At 45.7% G+C, this 21,954-nt stretch overlaps 1 non-coding gene across 1 annotated transcript; it reads left to right on the forward strand.

Annotated features, from left to right (window-relative positions):
- The first annotated feature begins 1,655 nt into the window (after positions 1 to 1,655).
- LOC134995484 (U1 spliceosomal RNA) lies at positions 1,656 to 1,818 on the forward strand. Its single transcript, XR_010198263.1, has one exon. It is a non-coding gene; the product is annotated as a U1 spliceosomal RNA (small nuclear RNA).
- Positions 1,819 to 21,954: the final 20,136 nt, after the last annotated feature.

Here is a 21,954-nt window from a genome sequence, read left to right on the forward strand (position 1 = left end):
TGCGCATTGGAAAATTCAGGGCTATGCCGTGTAGATGAAGCCCTAACAGGAGGCTTTAAAATTTTCTTTCTAGTGTCCTTCGTTTGTGAGAAAAATGCAAAGGTACAAGACAGCTTTTCCTTGCCAATATCTCTCTTTTGCAAAGAGCTGCGCATTGGAAAATTCAGGGCTATGCCGTGTAGATGATGGCCTAACAGGAGGCTTTAAAATTTTCTTTCTAGTGTCCTTCGTTTGGGAGAAAAATGCAAAGGTACAAGACAGCTTTTCCTTGCCAATATCTCTCTTTTGCAAAGAGCTACGCATTGGAAAAATCAGGGCTATACCGTGTAGATGAAGCACTAACAGGAGGCTTTAAAAATTTCATTCTAGTGTCCTTCGTTTGGGAGAAAAATCCAATGGTACAAGACAGCTTTTCCTTGCCAATATCTCTCTTTTGCAGAGAGCTGCGCATTGGAAAATTCAGGGCTATGCCGTGTAGATGATGGCCTAACAGGAGGCTTTAACATTTTCTTTCTAGTGTCCTTCGTTTGGGAGAAAAATGCAAAGGTACAAGACAGCTTTTCCTTGCCAATATCTCTCTTTTGCAAAGAGCTGCGCATTGGAAAATTCAGGGCTATGCCGTGTAGATGATGGCCTAACAGGAGGCTTTAAAATTTTCTTTCTAGTGTCCTTCGTTTGGGAGAAAAATGCAAAGGTACAAGACAGCTTTTCCTTGCCAATATCTCTCTTTTGCAAAGAGCTACGCATTGGAAAAATCAGGGCTATACCGTGTAGATGAAGCACTAACAGGAGGCTTTAAAAATTTCATTCTAGTGTCCTTCGTTTGGGAGAAAAATCCAATGGTACAAGACAGCTTTTCCTTGCCAATATCTCTCTTTTGCAGAGAGCTGCGCATTGGAAAATTCAGGGCTATGCCGTGTAGATGATGGCCTAACAGGAGGCTTTAAAATTTTCTTTCTAGTGTCCTTCGTTTGGGAGAAAAATGCAAAGGTACAAGACAGCTTTTCCTTGCCAATATCTCTCTTTTGCAGAGAGCTGCGCATTGGAAAATTCAGGGCTATGCCGTGTAGATGATGGCCTAACAGGAGGCTTTAAAATTTTCTTTCTAGTGTCCTTCGTTTGGGAGAAAAATGCAAAGGTACAAGACAGCTTTTCCTTGCCAATATCTCTCTTTTGCAAAGAGCTACGCATTGGAAAATTCAGGGCTATGTCGTGTAGATGATGGCCTAACAGGAGGCTTTAAAATTTTCTTTCTAGTGTCCTTCGTTTGGGAGAAAAATGCAAAGGTACAAGACAGCTTTTCCTTGCCAATATCTCTCTTTTGCAAAGAGCTGCGCAATGGAAAATTCAGGGCTATGCCGTGTAGATGATGGCCTAACAGGAGGCTTTAAAATTTTCTTTCTAGTGTCCTTCGTTTGGGAGAAAAATGCAAAGGTACAAGACAGCTTTTCCTTGCCAATATCTCTCTTTTGCAAAGAGCTGCGCATTGAAATATTCAGGGCTATACCGTGTAGATGAAGCACTAACAGGAGGCTTTAAAATTTTCATTCTAGTGTCCTTCGTTTCGAGAGTTTCCTTGTGGTGCCTCGGATGGATCTCCTTCACTTGACAGGGGGGTGCCCGAGCAGCGACCCTCCCCAGCTCTGACCCAAATCTTACTTACCTGCCAGGTGAGATACTATGATCATGAAGGTGCTTCTCCCAGGGCAAGGCTCACCCATTGCACTCTGGGTGTGCTGCTCCTGCGATTTCCCCAAATGTGGGAAACTTGACTGCATAATTTGTGTTTCCCCTGGTCGGCTCTCGTATAATTCAGATCTCTTTGTCTCAGGTCTCTCTCCAGCCTAGTTTGCTGTCTGTTTCCACTTCTCTTTTCTTGAGCCGCTCCCTTCTATGCCCTTGCGCACTATCCTGACTTCTCCCGTCTGCTTAATTTGTGCCTTCCAATGCACAATGCGAACTACAGGTAGTGCTGCAGGGCCCACACCCTTTTACTTGCCTTACAGATCAGCTCTGGAGCTGTTACAGTGCCCAGCTGCTGCAAGAAATCAGCTTGAATGCTTCAGGGGCTGGGGCATAGCCAACATGAGCCCCACACCGAAGGAGGGTGGAGGTGTTTAATGCGAACTAGGGGTCATCCAAGCGCCGCAAAAGGCTGCCATGCCCTGCACGCCCCTTTTCTCTTTTCATATGCAGATGTAGGTCCCTGCGGCCCTGGCATTACCGCTCCAACTAGTCATCCCTGGCCGGGGTTCCCTGGAGGAGTGGGGACCCCTTAAATCAAGAGGTTCCTCCCCTCGAGGCACCCAAGGGCCAGAGGTGAAGCCCGAGGCTGTCCCCAGCACCCCTGGGTGGTGGGTGCCGGGCTGATAGCCATGTGTGTAAAAAAAGAATATTGTTTTTTGTTGTTGTGGAACTATAAGGCCCAGCAAGCCTCCCCCGCTTGCTGGTACTTGGAGAACCTCAAGTACCAGCAGGTGGGGAAATAACGGGCTTGCTGGTACCTGTAGTTCTACAACAACAAACAATACCCAAATAAAAACACAAACGCACACAGCGTGACAGTAAAATTATTGAGACAGGCTGTAGCATGTGGGTGCATGTAACCCTATAAAAGTGATGGATTGGGTGACTATTACAATACCCACTGTTGCTGTCTGAAAAATTATGGATTTATAGATTGCTCTGCCGAGACATGTTTTTTTCTAAAATGCCCCACAGGTATGGATGGATAGTATACTTGACGACACAGAGGTAGGTAGAGCAGTGGTCTACTGTACCGTACTGCTATATATTATATTATTTATTATTATTATTATCCTTTATTTATATGGCGCCACAAGGGTTCCGCAGTGCCCAATTACAGAGTACATAACAAATAATCAAACAGGAAAACAGCAACTTACAGTTGACGACAATATAGGACAAGTACAGGGTAAATAAACATAGCTACATCAGCAGATGACACTGGAATAAGTATCAGGTGGCAGAAGACTGCTGGATTTGGTGCAGCTAAAGATTATTAAAGTAAGAAAAGAGTAAGCACATGAGGGAAGAGGGCCCTGCTCGTGAGAGCTTACATTCTAAAAGGGAGGGGCAGACAGAAAGCGGTGAGACAGATGGGGTACATAGAGAGCGTGGAACAGAGGTTTAGGATGAGATTTGGCTGGGTTTGGTGAAGAAGTGGGTCTTGAGAGTCCGTTTGAAGTTTTGTAGAGAGGTGGAGAGTCTGAGGGGGAGAGGTAGGGAATTCCAGAGAAGTGGTGCAGCACGTGAAAAATCTTGGAGGTAGGAGTGGGAGGAAGTAATCCGTAGGCAGGAGTCGGTGTGCATTAGCAGAGCGAAGAGGACGGGTGGGAGTGTGAAGCGAGATAAGATCAGAGATGTAGATGGGAGAGGAGTGGGTGAGGGCTTTGTAAGCAAGTGTGAGAAGCTTGAAATGGATTCTGAAAGGGAAGGGGAGCCAGTGAAGGACTAGTAAGAGAGGAGAGGTGGACGTAGTGCGTTTGGTGAGGAAAATGAGCCGGGAAGCAGCATTGAGGATAGATTGGAGTGGAGAGAGGTATTTGTCAGGAATGCCAGTCAGGAAGAGATTACAGCAGTCCAGTCTGGAGATGACCAGTGAGTGGATAAGAGTCTTAGTAGCATCCTGGGTCAGAAATGGTCTGATCCTGGAAATATTTTTTAGATGAAAACGGCAGGTTTGTGAGAGGTGCTGAATGTGTGGTTTAAAGGAGAGGGAGGAGTCAAGTCTTACTCCAAGACAGCGCACTTGGGGGGTAGATAATGCCATCAATAGATAATGAGATTGTAGGAGGTGAGGTTATGCGGGAGGGAGGGAAGATGATCAGCTCGGTCTTAGACATGTTAAGTTTAAGAAAGAGCTGGGACATCCAGGAAGAGATAGCAGAGAGACAGTTGGAGATACGAGTGAGGAGAGTAGGGGAGAGGTCTGGAGAGGAAAGATAGATTTGAGTGTCATCAGCATAGAGATGATATTGGAAACCAAAAGAACTAATGAGCTTACCTAGTGAGGACGTATAGAGAGAGAAGAGAAGAGGACCAAGGACAGAACCTTGGGGTACCCCTACAGTTAGTGGAAGTGAGGGGGAGGTGGAGTCATGAGAGGAGACAGAGAATGAACGGTCAGAAAGGTAGGACGACAACCAAGAGAGGGCTGTGTTACGCAGACCAATGGAGTGAAGGATTTGCAGTAGGAGAGGATGGTCCACAGTGTCAAAAGCAGCAGAGAGATCAAGTAGAATAAGTAGAGAGTAGTGTCCCTTAGATTTAGCAGCATGGAGGTCATTGCATACTTTTGTAAGGGCAGTTTCAGTGGAGTGGAGAGGACGGAAGCCAGACTGGAATGGGTCAAGCAGTGAGTGTGAGGAAAGAAAGGAAGTAAGGCGGTTGTAGACAATACGCTCAAGGAGTTTGGAGGCAAAAGGGAGGAGAGAGAAGGGTCGGTAGTTGGAGAGAGTGTTTGGATCAAGGGTAGGTTTTTTAAGAATAGGAGAGATGAGAGCGTGCTTGAAGGCAGAGGGGACAGTGCCTGATGAGAGGGAGAGATTGAGAAGGTGGGAAAGATGGGAAAAAGCAGAAGAAGAGAGGTGGCAAAGGAGGCGGGAGGGGATTGGGTCAAGTGGGGAGGTGGTGAGGGGACAGGAACGAATGAGGGCCATGACTTCCTCTCCAGATGCATGGGAGAAAGATGACAGAGTTGGTGCGAGGGATGGGGAGGGTTGGTAAGGGTTGGGAGAAGGCTGGTTACTGATAGTCTGGTGTGATGTGATGTCCTGACGTATGGAGTCAATTTTGGATGTGAAGTAAGTGGCAAAGTCAAGAGCAGAGAGTGAGGAAGGGAGACGAGGTGGAGGTGGGCAGAGGAGTGAGTTGAGAGTGGCAAAGAGGCGCCGGGGGTTGGAAGACTGGGAGGAGATGAGGTTCTTGAAGTATGACTGTTTAGCAAAAGAAAGGGCAGCACTGAAGGATGAGAGCATAAGTTTGAAATGGAGGAAGTCTGCCTTAGAGCGTGATTTCCTTCAGTGTCGCTCAGCCGTACGTGAGCATTTTTGCAGATATCTGGTGCATTTGGTGTGCCAGGGTTGAGGTGTTAATTTGTGAGGGTGAATAGTGGTTGGTGGAGCAACAGAGTCAAGAGCAGAAGTAAGGGAAGCATTGTATGTGGAAGTGGCTTGTTCAGGGCATGAGAGAGAGAATAGGAGAGAGAAGTGAGTCAAACAGGGAGGAAAGGAATGTGGTGTCAATAGCTTCAATGTTACGCTTAGTGATGGTAGCCTTAGGAGGTAGAGATGGGGAAGTCGAGAGAGATAGGTTGAAGGAGAGCAGGTGGTGGTCAGAGAGGGGAAATGGGGAGTTGGAAAAATCAGAAATATCACAGCGGTGAGTGAAGACCAGATCCAGTGAGCTCCCATTCACATGGGAGGGTGAGGAGGTCCACTGGGAGAGACCAAGTGAAGAGGTGAGGTTAAGGAGTTTAGAGGCAGGGGATTGTGTGGGGATGTCAATAGGGATGTTGAAATCGCCTAGGATAATGGTGGGAATGTCAGAAGAGAGGAAGTGAGGAAGCCAGGAAGCAAAGTTGTCGATTAATTTGGAAGCAGTGCCAGGGGGGCGGTAAATGACAGCTACTCTAAGATGGACTGGTTGGAAGAGGCATATGGCGTGGACCTCAAATGTAGAGAATATAAGGGATGGTTCTGGTGGTATGAGTTGGTAGGAGTTACTAGAAGGTAAAAGGACCCCAACACCACCCCCATGGCGACCCCCAGGTCGGGGTGTGTGTGTGAATGTAAGGCCCCCTGCAGAGAGAGCAGCAGCAGAAGTAGTGTCAGAGGGCGTAATCCAAGTTTCAGTAATGGCTAGTAGGTGTAGGGAGTTGGAAATGAAAAGGTCATGAGTGGGGACCAGTTTGTTATAAACAGATCTGGCATTCCAGAGGGCACAGGATAGGGGGTATGAGTTTGTGGGAGAGATGTGAATTAGATTTTCAGGGTTGCTGTAGCGATGAGGTGGGATTAACTTTGAGGGCAGGGATGATGAGAGAGTAGTGATGGTACGGGTGCCTGAGCTAGGAGGGGAAACTGCAGGAGGTGGGCAGGGAGGGAGGTCAGTGTGATGTGGATGGGGGTGTGGGGAGGTGACAGGGAAGGGAGAGAGGGAGCAGGGCTGAGTTGTGGGGTAGCAGGACCATGGGGCAGAGGTGAATGAAAGTGGGGTAACAGGAAAGGTGGGGGAAGGAAACAGAGGGATGGAGGGGAGACAGAGGAGGGGAGAGAGGAGGAGGTGGAGGAGACTAGGGGGGAAGGATAAAGATACATTATTAGGTAGACACTGAGTGATGTGGGGAGTATAAGAAAACCTTGACATAGTGTTAAGTAGGTAAATAGGTTGAGGGAAAGTGGAAGTAGGAGAGGAGACTGTAAGGCAATCCGAGCAGAAGAATTGCAGAAATGCAGGTGAGAAAAGCAGTGTAGGCTCAAGGGGTGTAGATTTAGTATGAAATGAGTCAAAAGCGTAGATAAAGTGGGTGCAGAAAAGTATTTGGAGTGTAAGAAATGAAAGGATTGTGAGAGGTTTAAGAAGCAATGGTAATTATGTTAGATGTTTTAAGTGTTTGCAGGTAAAACTGCATTGGTGCAGCTGTGCTTAAAAAACAAAATTACAATAATACAGATACAGGCATTTGTAGGTGAAATGGATGGTTTATGAAATGTCCAAGTAAGGTAGTTCTGTGCTATGTAATCAGATGCAACAATCAGGAGGTGAGTGATCTGAGGAGTAAGTGACTCACATTTGTTATTAGTTCTTCAGTTTTCTTTGTTTTGTTAGATTGGTGTGCTTCTGTTTTCCTTCTTTTTCACTTCGATTGAACGCTGATTGAACACTGCTGTTATGTGTCAATTTTATCACGCTTTGATAAAAATGCACGCTTAGATCAATAAATGCACAGCCAAATGGCTTTGCACAGCCTACACCATTGGACTTAAGTAGAAGACTATTTTAAGTGAAACCAATAATTGAAATCTGTAACCACACCCCACCCCCTCAAATGCCAGGCAATAAATTACCTTAAAAACAACAACCAGGCATTCCACAAAGATTAAACTGGGTCTATATCATTCAAAACTTTAAAAAAGTACTTCAAAATCACATACTATGCAATAATGTTTCAATTTGCATTACCCAGCAGAATTAGCTTTGCATATATAGATATAGTGCAGCAGAATATATTGGTGGTTGTAGTCAATTGTAATTACCTGTAGGTGACAAGAAGAGAAGAAACGTCAATTCACAATCAATATCAGCTGAAGATAAATTAACGCTGATTGAACGCTGCTGTTATGTGTCAATTTTATCACGCTTTGATAAAAATGCACGCTTAGATCAATAAATGCACAGCCAAACGGCTTTGCACAGCCTACACCATTGGACTTAAGTAGAAGACTATTACAAGTGAAACCAATAATTGAAATCTGTAACCACACCCCACCCCCTCAAATGCCAGGCAATAAATTACCTTAAAAACAACAACCAGGCATTCCACAAAGATTAAACTGGGTCTATATCATTCAAAACTTTAAAAAAGTACTTCAAAATCACATACTATGCAATAATGTTTCAATTTGCATTACCCAGCAGAATTAGCTTTGCATATATAGATATAGTGCAGCAGAATATATTGGTGGTTGTAGTCAATTGTAATTACTCAGCAGAATTAGCTTTGCATATATAGATATAGTGCAGCAGAATATATTGGTGGTTGTAGTCAATTGTAATTACCCAGCAGAATTAGCTTTGCAAATATAGATTTAGTGCAGCAGAATATATTGGTGGTTGTAGTCAGTTGTAATTACCCAGCAGAATTAGCTTTGCATATATATAGTGCAGCAGAATATATTGGTGGTTGTAGTCAATTGTAATTACCCAGCAGCAGCTCTACTGCACTCAACATCACCAGTGCTCACAATATATATAATGCTATATACTATGCCATAGTGGTGCTTACTATATAACACCTCCTACTGCGTTCCCCCTGGCAATGAGCATGACACCCAGAGAGTGAAACCCCTGGCAATGAGCATGACACCCAGCACGTGAAACTCTTGGCATTGAGCAGTTTTTGTAAAAGTAATTAGAAGCTTTACTGTAGGGCATAGTGTATCACAGATATTGTGGTGAGTGACATAATATGTTCCAAAGGGCATTAATGTGTGGGGCTTAACATGGTGGAAATTACTGTACTTTTTTCCCTGTGGTGGCCGAGGTCTGTTGGTGCAGGGTCAAGAACTGGGGTGTAAGGTAGTCTTTGCCTGCAAGGCTACGCCCATTTTATGGAGACCATACCCATTTTTGCGAGGTCACGCCCCCCCATCCCATCCGGAGCGCTCACGCAAATATAGTTTTTTTTATATATATATATGGGGGAGGGGCACAATTTTTAATGCCAATGGTGGCGGGGGGCACGCATTTGAAGCCAAATTGTTTAGAAACACCCCTGCAAGAAAATATCTGCAAATCCAATGTTACCATAAGTGTGGCATATACCTGCGCTTGCTCGCGGGGTGAGAACATCTCCCTAATTGAATTCAGCGATATGAATAGAGGTTGTGCAGCAGCCACAGAAAGGGTTAATCTCTGCAGCTTGTCACTAAATTACATTGTTGCAATTTTAGCTGGGAGCTGCAATAATTACTCTAATACATAACACAGCCAACACTTCTATATTCACACAATATACTGCATGGTGAATATAGAAGTGGTGCTTACTAAACAGCACCTCCTACTGCATTCCACATCACCGCTGGTTACACTCATATCAGGCCCATAATGCTGTATACTATGCCATAGTGGTGCTTACTATATAACACCAGGTGCTGTGCAGTGGTCAAAACACACTAACTGGTCCCATGCTGTTGTTGAACTAAAGGCCTATACACACGATGAGATTCGGTCTATGCTAATAGGTTTAAAAAGGTTACATAAAAGCTACTTTATGTATTTATTCATTAAAGTTTTTAAGTTGTATTTTACAACCATACAATGATATGATATATAATGTATCGTATAATCATTACATAATGTTGATGGCATTGAATTGTCTCTGCCTTGACTAGTGGCAGCAGCTTCAGCACTAGGTGGAAGTGGATCTTGATCTTTCCCTATTTTACCCTCCACCTTTTTGTTCTCCATTTTTTAATGTGTGGAATTATATGCCAGTAATATATCTGGAATTAGACGGTGGTAATGTCTGGAATTAGATACCACTAGATAGATACCAGATATCACTGTGACTGGAATGATGACATATGCACAGTGACAGGACACTACCACAGCACGCTACAGCAGCCATATGCGGCACAAGACACTGGAGTATTAGTAATGTACTGTAGTATACTGAGCACCACAAGACAATGAGCAGTGATACGGAGCACTGATGAGATTACTAGAACTGACACTGAGCAGCCAGATGCAGCACTGGACTATTAGTAATGTTCTGTAGTATACTGAGCACCACAATGCAGCACAAAACAATGAGCAGTGATACTGAGCACTGATGAGGATACTAGAACTGACACTGAGCAGCAAGATGCAGCACTGGACTATTAGTAATGTACTCTAGTATACTGAGCACCACAATGCAGCACAAGACAATGAGCAGTGATACTGAGCACTGATGAGGATACTACTGAGAACTGACACTGAGCAGGAGAGACACACTACAATTTCATCTTGCGCCTCTTTTTTTATTTATCTTTGCATCATGTGCTGTTTGGGGCTATTTTTTTAAGTGCCATCCTGTCTGACACTGCAGTGCCACTCCTAGATGGGCCAGGTGTTTGTGCTGCCCACTTGGGTCGCTTAGCTTAGTCATCCAGGGACCTTGGTGCAAATTTTAGGACTAAAAATAATATTGGGAGGTGTGAGGTGTTCAGAATAGACTGGAAAGGAGTAGAAATTATGGTTATTGAGCTTAATACTATAGGATCAAAATTACCCCCAAATTCTATGATTTTAGCTGTTTGAGGTTTTAAAAAAAAATCACCCGAATCCAAAACCCGAAAGGGTGGTTTTGCCAAAACGCGTCCGTATCCAAAACACAACTGCGGATCCGAAACCAAAACCAAAACATGAAACACGAAAAATGCCCGCTGCACATCTCTAGTTAGGGGAGAAGCATGTAGCCTTGTAGACTATGCACAGCTATATCTAGAAAAATATACGATCTAATCTTTAATCAACCAATGCAAGAAAGTATTTAATGTGAAAATACGAAACACTAGACTAATTGGAGGTGCGCCCTAAAGCAAATTACAATGTTAGGATTAGGGGGTTCGGAAAGACCTCTAGTGTATACACTACTATATACATTTTAAGATAGGAAGGTACAAATTACATATTCACATTGCATTTATGGGCTGGATTCAAATGTCCCTTTCCTCCCTCAATCGTGCCCGTCAGCAGCTATTCTAATGTTGCTGCCAACGGGTGCGACATGTTTATTTCAGCTCGCTACCCCCAGGGGAAACAAGCTGAAATGTGTGCAAAGAGACCCATTTGGGCAACCAAACGGTGTCTTTTCACGATCGCGCCCATTACTTTATTCAGGTTTAGGTGCTTTGTGCACCTAAACCAGAGTGTAATGGGCGCAATAATTGAGGGCATTTGAATTTCCCTTATATGTGTGTGTGTGATATACACACAGACACACATACTGTATTTCTTTATATAATGGACACCTCAGTTTCTATTCATTCATGTCCTGCCCCCTACTCTGTCAGACCCCTTCCCCTCTACTTTTCTGACCCCAAACGCCACTCATTCTTGTTGAGTGCTGGTGGGCCCATTCAGAATTTTGCTATGGGGCCCACAAAGGTCTAGTTACGCCACTGGGCAGGGTTATAGAGGAGGCGGTGCAAGGCATCCTGGGAACAGTCAAAGCTTTAGCCTGTTGGTGCCTTGGATCAACATCCAACTCTACACCCCGATGTTAGTGTAGTGCCTTTTGGGGTTAAGGTTTTACAGAGAGTTACAGGTTTTTTTAATTTAGTAAAATATGCCCCATTTTAAAGATAGGGCATTTAAATTTGTTGCACCTGTGCAGTACATAGCAGCCTGCAGGGCATGTACAGTGGCTTCATTTGGGTGCACATACATTGCCGGCTCCTGGTCGCAAACTGAAATTATTGTGTGTAAGTGGAATTAGCGGTGTTTATGTCATACAGGGGGGTGGGGGAGGTTTGTGGTTGGCGGGGGGCACGCTGTGCGATTATTATCCTGCATCTATACATACATGCGCTAACACCTGGACATACACTGATGTACCCACACCTAATATCCATACATACACGCCCTGACACCTGGACATACACCAACATTCCCACACCTGCATCTATACATACACATGCTGACACCTGGACATACACCAACATACAAGCACCTGCATCTATATATACACGCGCTGACAAATGGACATACACCGACGTACCCACACTTGCATCTATACATACATGCACTGACATCTGGACATACAAGCACCTGCATCTATACATACACGCGCTGACACCTGAACCTACACTGACGTTCCCACACCTGCATCTATACATACACATTCTGACACCTGGACATACACAGACGTACCCACACCTGCATCTATACATACACGCGTTGACACCTGGACGTACACTGATGTACACACACCTACATCTATATATGCATGGATGCAAATGTGGGTACGTCTGTATACGTCCAGTTGTTAGCATGTGTATGTATAGATGTTAGGTGTGGGTACATCAGTGTATGTCCAGGTGTCAGCACATGTATGTATAGATTCACATGTGGGTACGTTGGTGTACGTTTAGGGGTCAGCGTGTTTATGTATAGATGTTGGTGTGTGTATGTCAGTGTACGTACAGATATAGGTGTGTGTATGTATGTATGTATGTATGTATGTATATGTATAGAGGAAGGTGTGATACATACATATAACACATACATGATAGATACATACATATATCACACACACGATAGATAGATAGATAGATAGATAGATAAATAGATAGATAGATAGATAGATAGAACACATACATACAAGATAGATAGATAGATACATACATACATACATACATACATGATAGATACATATATACACACACATACGATAGATAGATAGATAGATAGATAGATAGATATATATATATCACAAACATATATGATTCATACATATATCACACACACATACATGATACATACATGAGAAAGACCTGGGATGGTGATGAGGCCCGGGCCCCCTGCTGATGTTGCGTTGAGGAAGGCAGTGTTCCAGGGCAGATGCCAGTCGGGGAGAGCGCCGCGCAGCCCGGGAAAAATACTGCTGAGGAGCTACATCTGGAAGAGCCCCAGGGAGGGAGAGTGTCACATGCCCCATCCTGCGCGGCACACTCTGCAGGCCTGCACATGGGAAGGGAGGTCTCTCACCACACATACTCACCCTGCTGCTGAAGCCCCGCTGCTGTCCCCATCAGCGCTCTCCAGCGGGGAGCGGGGCTAGGATGAACCTCAACCTGTGAGAACTATCTTCATGATCAAGAGATCTCATATGCAAGATAAGTATGTGTTGGGAAAGGGCTGGGGAGGGCGGCTGCTCGGGTACACCCTCGTCAAGTTAAGGAGATTTAACTGAGGAAGCACAAGGGAACTCTCGTCTGGGGACAACAACTGCAGGGAGACCACATCTTTTCAGATGAACATGGGAGGGCGGAAGGCTGCCTAATACTGAAGCACCCTCAGACATTAAACCATATGCAACAACTATTGCAAACATTCCTGGGGGAAGGTCTGCAGCAGACGGATTTGCATTCAGTGATGTCATCCAAGCAGTGGGCCAAAGTTGGCTTGAACCCTCATCTGTATATGAAAAGAGAAAAGGGGCATGGCGGTCTTTTGCGGCGCTTGGATAACCCCAAGTTTGCATTAAACACCCCCACCCTCCTTCGGTGTGGGGCTCATGTTGGCCATGCCCAAGCCCCTGAAGCATTCAAGCTGATTTCTTGCAGCAGCTGGGCACTGTAACAGCTTCAGAGCTGCTCTACAAGACAAGTAAAAGGGTGTGGGCCCTGCAGCACCACCGGTAGTTTGCATACACACATATATAGGACAGCATCTCTTATATGCCCCAGGGTCAATAAAATAGTATCCTTGTCTAGGCTATCCATCCCCTCAGATAAGGCATTTGTCCATGCCGCTACAGCACTACACACCCAGGTCGACGCAATTGCCGGTCTGAGTAAGGTACCTGAATGTGTATAAATGGACTTCAGGGTAATCTCCTGTTTGCGGTCAGCACACTCTTTGAGGGTAGCCGTATCCTGGGATGGGAGGGCTACCTTCTTGGATAAGCGTGTTAATGCTTTGTCCACCCTAGGGGAGGATTCCCATCGTAACCTATCCGTTGATGGGAAAGGATACGCCTTAAGAATCCTTTTGGAAATCTGCAGTCTTTTATCTGGAGATTTCCAAGCTTTTTTACATAACTCGTTCAGCTCGTGTGAGGGGGGAAAGGTTACCTCAGGCTTCTTTCCCTTGTACATATGTACCCTCTTGTCAGCGACAGGGGGTTACTCTGTGATGTGCAAAACATCTTTTATTGCCATAATCATAAATCGAATGGATTTTGCCAATTTTGGCTGTAACTTTGCATCATCGTAATCGACACTGGAGTCAGAATCCGTGTCGGTATCTGTGTCAACAAACTGGGATAGTGGGCGCTTATGAGACCCTGACAGTCCCTGCAACATAGGATCAGGCATGGGTTGAGACCCTGACTGTCCCAAAGCTTCTGCCTTGTCTAATCTTTTGTGCAATGAGTTTACACTAGCATTTAAAACATTCCACATATCCATCCAATCAGCTGTCGGCGGAGACACCACATTCATTTGCTCCCGCTCCTCTCTAATATAGCCTTCTTCCTCAGACATGTCGACACACGTGTACCGACACACCACACACACAGGGAATGCTTTTTCTGAAGACAGTTTCCCCACAAGGCCCTTTGGAGAGACAGAGAGGGAGTATGCCAGCACACACCCCAGCGCTATATAACCCAGGAATAAAACAGTAACTTAATGTTTGCCCAGTAGTGCTGCTGTATGTAATTTGCAAATTATGTGCCCCCCCCCCCCTCTTTTCAACCCTCTTGTCTAACGTGGTATAAGCAGGGTAGAGTCCGGGGAGCTTCCTCTCAGCGGTGCTGTGGAGAAAAAATGGCGCTGGTGAGTGCTGAGGGAGAAGCCCCGCCCCCTCGGAGGCGGGCTTCTGTCCCGCTTAAACTGTAAAATTGGTGGGGGCTCATACATTTATACAGTGCCCAGCTGTATATATGTTATATTTTTGCGAAAGAGGTTTATATTGCTGCCCAGGGCGCCCCCCCTGCGCCCTGCACCCTTACAGTGACCGGAGTATGTGAGGTGTATGGGAGCAAAGGCACACAGCTGCAGTGCTGTGCGTTACCTCAGTGAAGATCATGAAGTCTTCTGCCGCCTCTGAAGTCTTCTTTTCTTCTCATACTCACCCGGCTTCTATCTTCCGGCTCTGCGAGGGGGACGGCGGCGCGGCTCTGGGACGGACGGCGAGGGTGAGATCCTGCGTACCAATCCCTCTGGAGCTAATGGTGTCCAGTAGCCTAAGAAGCAGGACCTTGCAACTCAGAGAGTAGGGCTGCTTCTCTCCCCTCAGTCCCTCGATGAGGGAGTCTGTTGCCAGCAGTGCTCCCTGAAAATTAAAAACCTAACAAAATACTTTCTGTCAGAAAGCTCAGGAGAGCTCCTGAAAAGCACCCAGTCTCCACTGGGCACAGTATCAAACTGAGGTCTGGAGGAGGGGCATAGAGGGAGGAGCCAGTGCACACCCAGAACTAAAGTCTTTCTTAAAGTGCCCATGTCTCCTGCGGAGCCCGTCTATCCCCATGGTCCTTACGGAGTCCCCAGCATCCTCTAGGACTTTAGAGAAAATAGGATTTTAATACCTACTGGTAAATCCTTTTCTCTTATTCCGTAGAGGATGCTGGGCACCCGTCCCAGTGCGTACTGTGTCTGCAGTTATTAAATGGCCCTTAACTCCAGAACATTTATGTGGAGACAACTTTCCTGACTTGACCATCTTCCTTGGATGTTTCCCCCTGTGTGACTGCTCCCCAGCCTCAGAGGGTTGCATCCGTGGTCCCTAGGATCCCGTCCTGGATCCCAAACCATCGCCCCTCTAGGTGGTGAGAACTGTGCAGCCACCAATGGAGTGAGATTCTGGTCTTGGAAGACAGGATTATCCTCCGGTGCATGTGTAGGTGGGATCCGGACCACTTGTCCAACAGGTCCCACTGGAACACTCTGGCATGGAGCCTGCCAAACTGAATGGCCTCGTAGGCCGCAACCATCTTCCCCAGCAACCGAATGCATTGATGGATTAACACTCTTGCTGGTTTCAGAATTTGTTTGACCAGACTCTGGATCTCCAGAGCCATTCCACTAGAAGAAAACCTCTTCTGTGTCCAGTATCACTCCCAAAAACAACAACCGCATCATTAGGACCAACTGCGATTTTGGCAAGTTTAGGAGCCAACCATGTTGTTAAAGAACTGTCAGGGAGAGTAGATGTTTTGCACCAGCTGGTACCGGGATCGCGTCCTTTATCAGGAGATCATCCAAGTACGGGATAATTGTGACTCCTTGCTTGCGAAGGAGAACCATCATTTCCGCCATCACCCTGGTGAAAATCCTCGGAGCCGTGGACAGACCAAACGGCAACGTCTGAAATTGGTAATGACAATCCTGAATTCCAAACCTCAGGTAGCTTGATGCAGTGGCTAAATGGGAACATGTAAGTAGGCATCCTTTATGTCTACCAAAACCATGAAATCTCCTTTATCCCCCGGACTGGAGATCACTACCCTGAGAGATTCCATCTTGAAATTGAATTTCTTTAGGTAGAAATTAAGGGATTTCAGATTTAAGATTGGTCTGACTGAGCCGTCCGGCTTCGGGACCACGAAGAGGCTTGAATAAAAACCTTCTCCCTGCTGACTAAGGCTGATTTGAACAATTGGTGAGGGGGAACTTCTTGAAACCCCAGTTTGTACCCTTGGGACACTATTTGTAAAACCCACGAGTCCAGGTCCGAATGAATCCAGAACTGTCTGAAGAGTTTTAGACGTGCCCCCCAGTGGCGGAACTAGCGAGCAGTGGGCCCATGTGCGACAAAATGGCTTGGGCCCCCCCCCCATCCCATCCCATCCAAGTCCACCCCCTCACTCCTGGAGAGGATCTGGTGAGGGGGGCCTGCTCAGGGAAGTGGATACCTAGCAACAGTGCCGTAACTAGACATTTTAGCAGTGTGTGCAAGAAACGGCATTGGAGCCCCACCCCTGCATGCAAAACAGGGGCAGTGCGCGCCGTAGGCGCGCGCAAAAAAACATAGTGGCGTGGCTTCGTGGTTAAGGGGTGTGGCCACAAAATAATACCAATTCATAAAACGGTGCACAGTAGTCTCCATTATTCAAATTACGCAGCACAGTAGCACCACTACACCAGGTAGAGACCCTTTTACACCTTATGGCGGACAGATTCCTCTTTTTACACATTACAGCAGACAGCGTCCTCTTTTTACACATTACAGCAGACAGCGTCCCCTTTTTACACATTACGGCAGACAGCATCCCCCTTTTTTACACAACGGCAGACAGCGTGCCCTTGTTACACATAGCGGCAGACAGCGTACATTTTTTTCACATAACGGCAGACAGCCTGCCCTTGTTAAACATAGCGGCAGACAGCGTACACTTTTTACACATAACGGCAGACAGCCTGCCCTTGTTAAACATAGCGGCAGACAGCGTACACTTTTTTCACATAACAGCAGTCAGCCTGCCCTTGTTACACATAATGGCAGACATCGTACACTTTTTACACATTACAGCAGACAGCTTGCCCTTGTTACACATTACAGCAGACAGCTTGCCCTTGTTACACATTATGGCAGACAGCGTGCCCTTGTTACACATTACGGCAGACAGCATCCCCCTTGTTACACATTACGGCAGGCAGATTCCCCCTTGTTACACATTGCGGCAAGCAGATTCCCCCTTTTTACACATTGCGGCAAGCAGCTTCCCCCTTTTTACACATTGCGGCAGGCAGATTCCCCCTTTTTACACATTGCGGCAGGCAGTCCCCCTTTTTACACATAGCTGCAGGCAGATTCCCCCTTTTTAACATAGCGGCAGGCAGATTCATCCTTTTTACACATTGCGGCAGGCAGTCCCCCTTTTTACACATAGCTGCAGGCAGATTCCCCCTTTTAACACATAGCTGCAGGCAGATTCCCCCCTTTTACACATAGCTGCAGGCAGATTCCCCCTTTTTACACATAGCGGCAGGCAGATTCCCCCTTTTTACAAATAGCGGCAGGCAGATTCCCCCTTTTTACACATAGCGGCAGGCAGATTCCCCCTTTTTACACATAGCGGCAGGCAGTCCCAACAAAGAAAGAAAGAGAAGAAAGAAAGAAAGAAAGAAAGAAAGAAGAATTATACTTACCCTCTCCGCTGGCTCAGGCTCCTCGTGCAGCTTGACGATTCCCGGGCAGTAGAGAAGGAGGAGAAGGGAGGTGGAGGAGGGAGCCGCAGCAGCGCTGTGTTATTGGAGGAGGCGCTGCTGCTGCTGCCCCTCTGCTTCACTATAGGCTGTTCTCGGAAGACAGCCTATAGTGAAGCAGAGGGGCAGCAGCAGCAGCGCCTCCACCAGTAACAAAGCGCTGCTGCGGCTCCTTCCTTCACCTCCCGTCTCCTCCTCCCCCCCGTGCCGCTGCTCCTCTCATCTCCAAGCGACCCTCCTCCCTCTTCGTGTGTTACAGAGGCGGCAGCGTGTCTGGTGCTGCGGCTGCTGCCCGTAGTGCCCTGGCCTGATCTGTTCGTTACGACGGGCGGGCGGCGGGAGTCGCAGGACGCAGACCCGACGGGAGCGCTGGTGTGCGGCTGCGGCATGATACAATGAGTCATTGTGACTCATTGTAATGCCGGCGGCTGTGGGCCCTTGAGTGCGGCGGGGCCCCAGTGCAATGCACTGCCTGCCCTGCCAGTAGTTCCGCCCCTGGTGCCCCCCACTGGTGTGGGCTCCTGCAAGAGAGCTCCAGCGTCATGCAGTGGATTTGGCAGAAGCAGAGGACTCTGCTCCTGCGATCTTGAAGAGGCTTCTTGGAGTCAGCATCAGCATTCCCTTGGTGAATCCACAATGCCCTCCTATCCGAGACTGCCATGAAATTGGCCCGTGAGCACTTGTGCCCGGTGTAGGATTTTTAAATATGTGTAGTTTACTGTATGCAAGGGTTTAAAACCTTTTAGGAACTGAGATCTAAGGTGTATTACATGTAGTTTAAAAAAAACAAAAAAGGTTTATTTTATGGCAGTAGTTTCCAAACTGGGGTTCTTGCACTGGTAGCATAGTTTGGTGGTCCAGGACCAATTAAAATTATTTATACTTTATTAAATTGGCAAAACCATTCCCTCACAACATAACTGAACCTGAGGATGACATGCTATAAACACAATTTACTTAATTTTATATTTTTTTCTGAATTTCTCAATAAAAAAAACTTTGGCCTAGGGGTGCCGTGAAACAAATTTTGATACTATTTATTTATATAGTGCTCTTTCTCCAACAGGACTCAAGGCGCTTGAGATATGGCTTCTGGAACTGAACACAGGATTCTAAATGTGGCTCTACCAAGGACCTATACAGTGGCATTACAGGTTGAGTATCCCTTATCCAAAATGCTTGGGACCAGAGGAATTTTGGATATCGGATTTTTCTGTATTTTGGAATAATTGCATACCATAACGAGATATTATGGTGATGGGACCTAAATCTAAGCACAGAATGCATTTATGTTTCATATATACCATATACACACAGCCTGAAGGTCATTTTAGCCAATATTTTTTATAACTTTGTGCATTAAACAAAGTGTGTGTACATTCACAGAATTCATTTATGTGTCATATACACCTTATACACACAGTCTGAAGTTCATTTAATACAATATTTTTAATAACTTTGAGTATTAAACAAAGTTTGTGTACACTGAGCCATCAAAAAACAAAGGTTTCACTATCTCAGTCTCACTCAAAAAAGTCCGTATTTCGGAATATTCCGTATTTCGGAATATTTGGATATGGGATACTCAACCTGTATTACTTTTTTCTGCTACTGGTTCTTTACCTATGCAAACAAGCATCTGACTTGCCTTTCCTATTGCTTTGTTACATTGCTCACCTGAAATAGTAATACTTAGATAGCTTTCCTCTTGCCATTATAATGCCCTTAATATTATAGTTAGCCTTTGTATTTTTGAGACGTGTATGATTTTGCATTTTTTGGCATTAAATGTTGCCATGTTCTTGACCATTCCTCTAGTCCAGGGGCGGAACTGCCAGAGACAACGGAGTCAGTTGCCGCCGGGCTCCAGCCCTAAAGGGGCTTCCTCCATTGCCCTCCGGCTGTTACGTGCCCTTCCTACTAAATAGACAAAGGCGCTACCAGCAGGGTCTCGCAGTTTGTACATTCCATGCCGTAACACCCTTCTTTCCACCTTTTTAAAGACCCAGCCCAGCAGCCTCGCCGCTGCCACCACCGCTAGCTGCAGCACTGCCAGCGGTGGGGTGCCCCTGCTTCTTCTCACACAACAGATAGCTGGGCAGCACTGCAACTGCCTGCCTGATTGCTCTGCCCCCTTCCGGCTCCCAAGCACCTCTGCTGCCCAGTGATCCAGGAGCCTGCTGCTAGGAAGAAGTGGCCGAGCTTCAGCAAGCGAGTCTGGACACTGGCGGAGGAAGCCATGATAACCAGATAATGGGGAGTGGAGAGCCAGTTCCAAGGTAATACTTTATACAGCTGGTTGAGATCCTGGTCGGTGGATATGGATTCCAAGAAAACCCTGGAGGTGCTTCCTTTCAAGGGAGACACTCTCTTTGGAGAAGACCTCAATAAGATTGTAGCTGATCTGGCTACTGCTAAAACAGCTTGCCTACCTAGTATGACTCCTACCACGCTGAAGGCTAAAAGTACTTTCCCTTGGCCCTTTCATCCTCAAGGTAAAGCGTACCCAAGGTCAGGCATACCCAAAGCAAGCTCATGCTTCCAGACCTGACAAGCCCAGACTGAAGCAAGCCTGGGCTGCCCATCAGCCTGCTTCCAAAACGGACAAGCCTGCCGCATGACGGTGCAGGCCTCCCTCTGGGGGATCCCAGGGTGGGGGGCCCGACTTCTAGGTTTGGCATAATTCTAAGCTAGAGAATTCTGTTTGGAGCTCACCTTGTACTTTGTGAAGAAATAATCAGCATTGTGGCTGAGCAGATACATGTAGTGTGTGGCTGCAAACTGCATGGATCTGCTGCGTTGTAATGCTGATACTTTTTTTTTCAAAGTACCAATAGCTTCATATAATGTTCATAATTTTTATGCAGGATCAAATAGCTCAATAGGTAGGGTGTTTGATTAGAATTCAACAGGTTATCGGTTTGAATCCTGAGTATGGTAGTTATAGGTTTGAATCCTGGGTATGGTATAGTTGTTCTGACTGCCGGCATCCTATCACCTTGGATATCATACTAAATAAATGGAGTTGATCAATTTTTTTTTTATTTTTTTTTAAACTAGGGACAATTTCCAGATACTTTTCTTTATAACTGAGATTGCCCCCTGGAACTTCACATCAGTTGACAACTATGCATGAGTGGGCAGTGCTTGCTCTGGATCTGCCCACCCATTTATGTGCCGTCATAAAAGAAAGCACAACTGACAGTTATCCTGGGCGTACACTACACAATTATCTGTCAGGCTATCTATCCAGTCTGGATGGATGGAATGAAAATCTGGTAATGTTTAGGAGCAAATGTCAATTAACCATTTGCTCCCAAACACTAGAAAAGTGGTCAAAAATGGTCATAACACAAATTGGTTAAACCCAAAATTTAACCAATTTGTTTAGGGGACCATTTTTGTCCATTTTCTAGTGTTTGAGAGTAAATCGTTGATGGTCATTTGCTCACATAGATAACCGGATTTCTATTCCAACCAGCCAGTGTTGGAGATATGGTCTGCCAGATTACATAATGCATACCAGAGCCATAACTAGACTTTTTGGTGCCCTGTGACAGATAATTATATGCCCCCCTCCCCATTATTGCAATATGGACAAAAGGTGCATGCCTTGTGGGGAAGGGGCATAACAAGATTGGTCTCAGAGAAAGCACATGAGATATGAAGATATATCTAGTATACTTGACACTCAATGGTTTGTGGTATTGCCGGGGTGCCCTCCTTAAATGCATATACAGTCACACATGGCGTGTTTGTGCAAATGGCATATCAGCAGTCAGCACTAACTGGTGACATGCCATTTGTACAAGTAAGCCATGTGTGACTAATATATAAACATACTTTATTAAATAACACCTCAAACTATCATACCCAGGATTCAAACCTATAACCTGTTGAATTCTAATCAAATACCCTACCCATTGAGCTACTTGATCCTGCATCTATTCTAACCTCCAAAAACAGATTCAGTTGCATTTTCCAGCGTGTTTTGTTTGCGCCTTTGCAAATGTCTTACATCGACAAACTTATTTAGTACTATTTTGCAAATAGGGTTACATTGTCGCAACATTGTGTTCCCTAATTGCTTGATTTTTTTAAATGCAACAATTGATAAAGACACCTGATAATTGCTCTGTGGAGTCTTATTTTGTGTCTACTTCTTATCTACATTTAATTCCCTACCTCTAATCAAGGCATTTTTAAATGCTGGGGGCTGCCAGGACGTGAGGCCTACCTAGACTTTAGATCTGAATTTGAAAGTACTTGTGAACTAACTTAATTTCCTACT

Source organism: Pseudophryne corroboree, unplaced genomic scaffold (genome assembly GCF_028390025.1).
Source record: "Pseudophryne corroboree isolate aPseCor3 unplaced genomic scaffold, aPseCor3.hap2 scaffold_1390, whole genome shotgun sequence".
NCBI lineage: Eukaryota > Metazoa > Chordata > Amphibia > Anura > Myobatrachidae > Pseudophryne > Pseudophryne corroboree.